The sequence below is a fragment of the Tamandua tetradactyla genome, chromosome X, assembly GCF_023851605.1.
Source record: "Tamandua tetradactyla isolate mTamTet1 chromosome X, mTamTet1.pri, whole genome shotgun sequence".
Classification (NCBI taxonomy): domain Eukaryota; kingdom Metazoa; phylum Chordata; class Mammalia; order Pilosa; family Myrmecophagidae; genus Tamandua; species Tamandua tetradactyla.
In genome coordinates this window covers 4,425,075-4,433,286 of record NC_135353.1, presented here as the reverse complement: position 1 = coordinate 4,433,286, position 8,212 = coordinate 4,425,075, and the positions used below count along the sequence as shown (strand labels likewise).

The 8,212-nt window shown below is 44.1% G+C and overlaps 1 pseudogene; it reads right to left on the bottom strand.

Annotated features, from left to right (window-relative positions):
• Positions 1-296: 296 nt before the first annotated feature.
• Positions 297-935, bottom strand: LOC143671072 (ADP-ribosylation factor-like protein 10 pseudogene; annotated as a pseudogene).
• Between the last annotated feature and the right edge of the window lie 7,277 nt (positions 936-8,212).

The following is an 8,212-nucleotide window of genomic DNA, read 5'->3' as shown; positions in this document are numbered from 1 at the left end:
AGAGATGGAGGCGTTTCCACTAGGGAAAGCAGGATCCCCATTCCAGGCTTAAATGGGGCAGACATGACTCTCCAAACCTCTGACTTACCCACCTTTCTGCTTGAGCCTCAGTGCCTTCAACAGGAAGGCTTCTGTGCAGTTCCTGGTCCTGCCCGCAACCTCTTCTTGAAAGGGAAAGGAGTGGAGATGGGGAGGGCTTCCATGTGGCTTCTGCCCCAGGTCTGGGCTGGTGATGAAGAAGCAGGAGCAGCAGACTGTGGTTCCCAGGGTAAGACAGTGGGCAGGTAGGTCCCAGTTTAGGAGAGAAGCTCCAGGAGCAGCCTGCAGATGTACACAGTGCTGGGTTTGTCAAAGCCAGGCCCTGCAGGAGCAATGCTCATTGCCACTGGCATCGACGTCTCACTGGCATCAACAGTCTGCAGGCCCAGCTCCTGCTGCAGCTCCACCATGCTCATGGCCCCTCTCACGGGGTTCTTATCCAGCAGCTTGTGCAGCTCCTGCTTGGCCGGGAGCAGCTGCAGGTGGTCAGCCAACTCCACCATGAACACCAGCATGCCCACCTCATTTACAAGCTTCTTCCAATAGAAGTTCAGATTCTGGCTGCTGCTGATCTCTAGCAGGTCCACCTTGAAGTCTCTGGTGGGTAGCTGCATCAAGCTGAAGCTCCAGGTGAGGATGTGACCTTCCAGAGGCAGCTTTTCCGACAGCATGTGCAAGAACCTGCTTTTTTCAGAACCATCCTGCCCCAACACCAGCACTTCATGCTACTCTAGCTCTTCCAGTGCCAGCAACTCGTCCTCTTCGTCCCACTTGGGCCTCACCCTGCTCCCAGCAAGTGGCCACAGTAGGCCTTCCAGAGGATGAAGAGCACCGAGGTGAGCACAGCCACTGAAGATGGCCTCGCTGCAACTGCTAGCGGCCTCACCCACCCTCATCTCCGGTGTCTAATGCTTTAATGTTCTTTGCCTGGGTCATCACTTCCTTTTTTATGTTTTGTAGTTTTTTGTTGAAACCCACAATTTTGATATTTTAATATATATTGCTGGAATTTAGATTCTGATGTGTCTATTTCTTAAGTTGTTTCCAGCTAGTGTTATAACACAGCTTTTCTTGAATGCCAGGAGCTAATAAAAAAAAAAAAATGAACATACTTCCCAAATCTTTGCAGATTGCCCTAGGCAAGTGTTCTCCTTCAGAGTTTTTCCATACAATGAGTTTGGAGGATAGGTCCGGGCTAAAGCTTAGGGGCTGCTTTGGTCCTTTCTGCACATGCATCTTTTCTTGGGTATGCTTATTTGGCCCTAGAAATTCCCCTAGTTAAATAGTTCTGAATGTTCCCTCTTCCCTAGGAAGCAGTATTTTCACTGTCCTGGGCACTGCACTGTGTGTTCTATAGTCAGCAACCCCCTGCCCCAGCAGCATGACTTGGCTTCTCTCCCATAGCGTTCTGGGATGGTGAGTTTCTCAGCCTCCTGTAAGACAGATTCGGCTAGACATACAAGCTCCAAGGATGTGCACAAGGGTTACTTTACTCTTTCGGTTACCTGGACCACGGATCTGCACTGTGAGTGTGGGCTGGCTGTGCTCTAAGCTGGTGGGTGTGGGAAGGGACCAGCCAAGGTGAGACGAGATCATACAGCTTTTAAGTGGCCTTTTTCTTGATTCTGTTCTCACCCTGTTATTGCAGTCCTTTAATTGTTTTCTGGAGATTTAAAAAGATGTTTCTGCCGGTTCTTGCTGGTTGTTCAGAGCTTTTGTGGAAGGAAGGAGGCTTAAAGCTCCTCATCCCTCCATCTTAATTGAGGCAGGGCTGAGTGACATTTTTTTTAACCTTCAAGAAATTGACTGCACTTAACAATAATAGAATATAATTTCTTTTCTCATGTACTGGGCTATTCACCTAAATAGGCCATGTATTTAGCCATGAAGCAAATCTCAATGAATTTCCAAGGACTGAAATCATGTTCTCAGACCATAGTGAAAAAAAGCTAGAAATAAATCACAAAAGTATGACTAAGTATGACTAGAAAATCCCCATATGTTCGAAAATTAAGCAACACATTTCTAAATAACCAATGGGTCAAAAAGGAAATCACAATGGAAATTAGAAAACATTTAGAACTGAAGGATAATGACAGTAAAATACAAAAACAGAATGGGAAAAGAAGAGGAAAAACTGTTATTTTATGCTTTTCTAATTATAAAATCCAAGAAAGTCTACTTAAATGCTATCGAAACTGATAAGCACTCAAAGAGATGGCTGATTACCATGTAAAAATCAATAGCTTTTTCATACACTAGCTAAAACTAATTAAAAATGTCATGGTAAAAATATTCCACGTCACAATAGCAAGAAATACTATAAATACTTAGGAAGAAACCTAACAAGAAATGTGTCAGACCAAACAAAGAAATGTTGTACTTTACCAAAGGGTAGCAGGAGAGACGTGAATAAATGGAGCAATGTACATGGACCGTGCCTGAGATGCAGCGTGGGGTTAAGAATCCAACTCTGGACTCCAGGAACTTGAATTCTGGCTCTGCTGTTTCTTAGCAGTGTGACCTCAGCAAGGTACTCAATTTCCTTTTTCTGTAGAGGCAATAATCAGGATAGGGTCTACATCATAGGGTTGTTGTGAGGATTAAATGAGTTGCTGTACCGTGATTAACCTATTGAACGTTGAGACCTGCCCTTGCTGTCTTAATTCTCAATATACTACTCTCCCCCGCTTTTCTTTTCTGAAACACTACCCTCTAACATATTATATAATTTACTTATTTATTTATTTTATATGATAAAGATGGAGTTTCATATTAGTGGGGAAAGAATAAACTACTCTATACATAGTATTTCTTGGTATTGGTTGTTGATTATCTACCCATCAGATCCCTCTCTCTCCCATACTTCAAACTTAGAAATAAGTCCCAATAGATTAAATCACATCTGTTTTTTATCATCTACTAACATGTTTTTAAACCAATATTTTCTCACTACTGCTTGCAAAGATTTGGTGGTAGTTATATACAAACTCTATTGATATGCTAAGTTTGGCCCTGTATCAAAAGGAGCCCCCATAAATTGATCGTGATGATAAATGTACAACTATATGATGATACTGTGAACTATTTATTGTTTACTTTTGGATGATTACATGGTATGTGAGTATGTAATATATATTAATAAAATTGCATTAAAATAAAAAAGGAGCCTTTATTTCAATTCTTGCATCTGCTACTTTTAGTGCTTGGGTCCATTGTCTATGAAATGAGAATGTTTTATTAGGTTAATTCATTATGATCCAGATTTGAGTCCCCGCAACTGTAGGTGATTGTATTTAATCCTCATAACTCCATTTTCTTCCTATTTTATAGTCAAGGGAACTAAGGCCTAGAGGGATCAGTGGTTTTTCCAGGATCTCACAGTCAGCAACTGCTTGTCTGCATTAGAGTAAGGTTTGGATGTTAATGAAGGGGACTTTGCAACAAGCTGGAGGCTTATGTTCCCACTTGTGAAATCAGTTTGCAGGGAAGCAGCCCCAAATCAGCATGGCAACTCCTTGGCTATCTGAAGACCTCAGAGACTTATGCTTTGTCATTCCGGGTGCTGTCCCCCATCCTCAGTGCTGCCTCCAGGGTCCAAGAGGGCTGCTATAGCTCCAGCCGTGACCTTAGTGAGGGGCACAGAGTGAAGGGTACCTGCCTCCAATCCAAGTCAGTCCGCTCTGAAGCACTTTCTCAGAAGTCCCACCCTAAAACTTTCGTATCTTTGGCTAATCCTATCTGCAAGGAAGAGTGGAAAACAGCTCAGCATATTGTTGCTTGCCTCTAAATTACAGAGGGCAGTTATTACAGAAGAAGGGGAAAATTTATATTGACTCGACAGCCAGCATTTCCATGGCACTGGTGAAGCTTATCGCCCATGCGTGATGCTCTTGTCATTGAATCTGTAGGCCTGGTTCTCAGATTTGAAGGGACAATTTTGAGTGAGGATCAGAGAGGATCTCATGGAGGATCTGGCATTTGGGCTGCACCTGGATTGAAGATTGGAATGTGGAAAGTTGAAACCAGAATTTCAGGAGAACATTATGGTGGTGAGAACAGGATGATCAGAGAGAGGCTGTGTGAGGTTTAGGTTGACTGGAGTCTAGGATGGACAAAGGGAAGCTGGGAGGAGCCCAGGCTGTTTGTAGGCAGGTTTGTAAAGCATAGTTTCTAACTGCCTCTGCCTTAAAGCCATTATGTGCCTGATGGGGGCGGGGAGGGTAGAAACTTGCATCCCGTTTCCTCCTCAAAAAGAATCCAAACTTTCTGAAACATCAGGGATGGCACAGGCAGGAGGATGGAGGAGTAGAGGAGGCAGTACTGTATGTGGAGAGTTGATTCACCTCAAAACGTTAGCTCCTGTTGCCCAGCCAGGGTTCCCAATGTCTTTCCTTTGGGTTCAGGTAGGAGTTCCCAACTCTGCTGCACATTGGCATCAATTGGGGATGTTTGCCAACTACTGCCCACTGGATCCTGCCCCCAGAGATTCTCATTTGATTGCTATGGTGTCTCTTAGGCATCTGGAGTCTGAAAAGCTCCCTAGGTGATTGGAACATGTAACCAAGATGGTAACTCACTGCATTAAGGCATTGAAAGTTATCTGTTAACAAAGGATGCATTATATTTGATGCTGTGACATTATTATTAGATATAACATTATATATAGCACCATATACTATTATTATTGTGAATTTCCCATTTGCTTCCCATGGGTGGGCCGGGAAGAAGCGTCCCAGCCCTGAGCACTGAATGCTTACAGCTGCCTTGCTGGCAGTGCCATCAGAGGTTTTCACATAGCAATGAGGCCGCCTCCTTCTTTGCTGGAAGGTGCTGTATTTGGCAGTGTCTGACTGTAAGGTGATGCGTCCCCCATTAGCACTTTCACAAGCTGCTTGAGCACAAGTCTGAGGCCTTCCAGGTTTAAAAGCCAACACAAGCAACTGCAGGGATGGATTTCCTGGGATTTAAAAAGCACCTATAATTAAATCCCTCCCCAACCAGTGGTCAGTAGGCTTTGGTCCAGTTCGTTGCACAGTGCCAGCAATGCAGGTGTGGGCAAAGTCTAGCTTCAGAGTGAGCTGAGTAAAGCGCAGAGAAAAGAGCAGAGAAAGCTGGGCCTGCTCTGGGGAGCTGAGCCTCCACTGGGGGTGGTTCCAGGCCTGGGAGCCCCACAGTGGGATTACAGGACGCTGTTCTCAGTTCCCTGCCTTTGCTAGCGGCAGGAGGGAAAGCTGGATGAGAAGCTACCACTATCTGTGTAAATTAACTCAGTACGAGTAAAACTTGCAATGTCCAACACAAATTTCCTGGAGTTCAACCTGCTGAGCAGGTTAGGCTGACAACCTGCTCACCAGTGGCTGGGGAGGGGAAGAGTGCTCCCCCCCCACACAGAGCACAGGTTGCAGCTGAGAGGGGAGGCTGGGAGTGAGTGGCCTGATGGCCTCCTTGGTATTTAGCTGAAATTGCTGCTACTGTCAACAGAGACTGATAATTTCAAGAGCTGAAAGTGCTTTGCCTGTTGATTGGACTTATTTATAAGCCACATATTTTTGAACACGAGTAGAAGCAGCTTATCAAAAGACATGACATGATGCACCAACTATTTTGTTTAGCTTAGCAAAGCTTGAAGTAAATAACATTTGTTCTTTCAGTACCTCCTCATCGAATTCTCACCAGAACAAAAATTCTGGAACTCAACCAGAGTGGGACAAACAGCTCAATTATTAAAATATTGAAAAAGAAGCCCAAGCAGGAGCCATGCGTTGCTTTTGCAGTCCCTTTTTTCCTGAAGCATTTCCCCTTCCACTCAAGGGGATAAGACAGGTGAAGGATAAGGAGCATGGAAAGGAGAAAGGGCAATTTTTGGTCTGTTGCTGAGGCTGTCATTGCTCCAGCTAGGGCTAGGTTTGCTGAAGAAAGAGGTCTATAAAGGTTTTGGAACATGTAAAGGTTACTAGGAGAGTGGAACCAAAAATGCTTTCACTGGAAGATGGATGTCAGAGAAAGTGAGGAAAAAAGGGAGGCAGTTGGAGAAGAATATGAATGACTTTTAAAGGATTGTGGATCACTGGAAACAAAACTGCAAGTTAAAATCAACAGAGTGAAGGAATAACAGTTAATATTTACCGAATTTTAACTACATGCCAGACACTCTGTTCTAAACATTTTACTTGTATTAATTCATTTACTCTCACAGTCAGCTCATGAGGTAGGTCTACTGATATCATCTCCTGGATGGTTGAAGAAACTAGGGCACGGACAGGTTAACTAATCTGCTCAAGGTCAAAACAGTAGCAGGCAGTGGAACCAAAATTTAATTCTAGAAAGTCTAATTCTAGGCCCTGTTCTCATAGCCAAGTGCTTCTCCAAGTGTGGTCCCGGGACTAGCAGCATCAGCGTCCCCTGGGCCCTTGTTAGCAAATTCGTCAGCCTCACCCCAAACCTGCTGAATCAGAGATTCTGGGGGTGGAGACCATCCATCTGGGTTTTAACAAACCCTCCAGGAGATTCCAGAACCACCGCTCTTAATGATCACGCTAGCTATACGGCTGAAACCATTTCATTGAAGACTAAATAGAAAAGACAAGCAGTAAAGAACATCTGGAAGACAATTTGTGTAAATTTGAGAAAAATTCTTTGCCAACTGAGATTTTAGAATGGATTAGTATTATTTTGTAAACCTTCCCACTCTGTGTAGCACACAGGACAGGTGCTTGGTGAGCCCCAGACACACAGTAGGCAAGAGAATAGCAGCCAGTGGGGAAGGGCAAGGAGAAATAGTGATCAGGCGTGTGGGGGTGGGCAGGTGATTGACCAGTGAAGGTAAAAGGGAAACACTTTGTTTTTCTCTTCTGATGAGCCACTGTGTTTCTTTTGATCTGCAGATGAAAAATTACATAACTGATCTAATTTCTCTTTTTGCTTGGTTGCCAGGTTGTTAAAAAAAGTTGAATTCTCAGAGTGACTATATTTGCTTGTGATTTTTGGCATGTTTATTCTTCCTCATTTGCTTCTCGTAAAAAAAATTTTAAATTCAGCCATACTCTGTGAACAGTATAGAGAATCAAAGTCTCCCCATTCACTCCCCCCAATCCCATTTGCCAGGGAGGATGTATTAGTTCTCTATTGCTACTGTAGAAAACTAGTACAACAAGCAAGGAAATTTGTTATCCTCCATTCTAGAGATCAGAAGTTCAGTGCAGGGTTCACCAGGCTAAAATCAAGTTTTCGGCAGAGTTGCATTCCTCTCTGGAGGCTCGAGGGGAGAATGTGCTTTTACATTTGTTCAGGTGTTGGCAGTATTTAGTTCCTTCTGGCTGCAAGAATGAGGTTCTCCTACCCGGCTGTCTGTGGGGGGCTGCCCTTAGTTCCTGAACATAGCATCCTACATCTCAGAAACAATGAAACATCAAATCCTTTTCACCGTGCTGTGTCTTACTCATCTGGGAAAAGGGCTCCACTTTTATGGACTCGTGATTAGATTGGGCCCACTGGATAATCTACGATAAGCCCCCCATCTCAAGGCTCCTAACTTTCATCATATCTGCAATGGCCCTGTTGTCGTGCAAAGTAACACATCCACAGTTCTGGCAATTAAGGGGCGGACACCTTGGGGGGCCATTATGCTGCCTCCCACAGTTACCGGTTTGCTACATATGCGTCTCATTTTTTCTAGGTGCACACAAATAAGTGTATGTGTGTGTAGCTCTATGTAGTTTCTTCCCTTTTGTTTTTAACGAAGCAGGGGTCTTGCCACACATTTTGTTTTGGAGCTAGCTTTTTGTTCACTTAACAATGGCAAATCATTACACATGGTTCTCCCACATTCTTTTGAATGGCTGTCTAGTGGTGCAGGAGACTATTGCACCACCATTTCTTTAACCTAGTCTCACTGATGGCATTTGAACTCTTTCCATTTTTTTATTCTTTTAGACACAGAGGTGGTAAACATCATGGCACATACGTTTGTGCATTTCTGCGACCTTTTCCGTCCTGTACGCTATCCTTCAGACAGCAGTGTATGAGCATTTTAAAATACAAGCCTACTCAGTCCCTTTAGGATATGGCTACTGGCCCCGTGGATGGCTACCATATTTTCTATCACTCCGCTCCGGACACACTGACCTTTCCATGATCTCTTAAGCACTCCAAGCCCATTCGTATCTCAGAA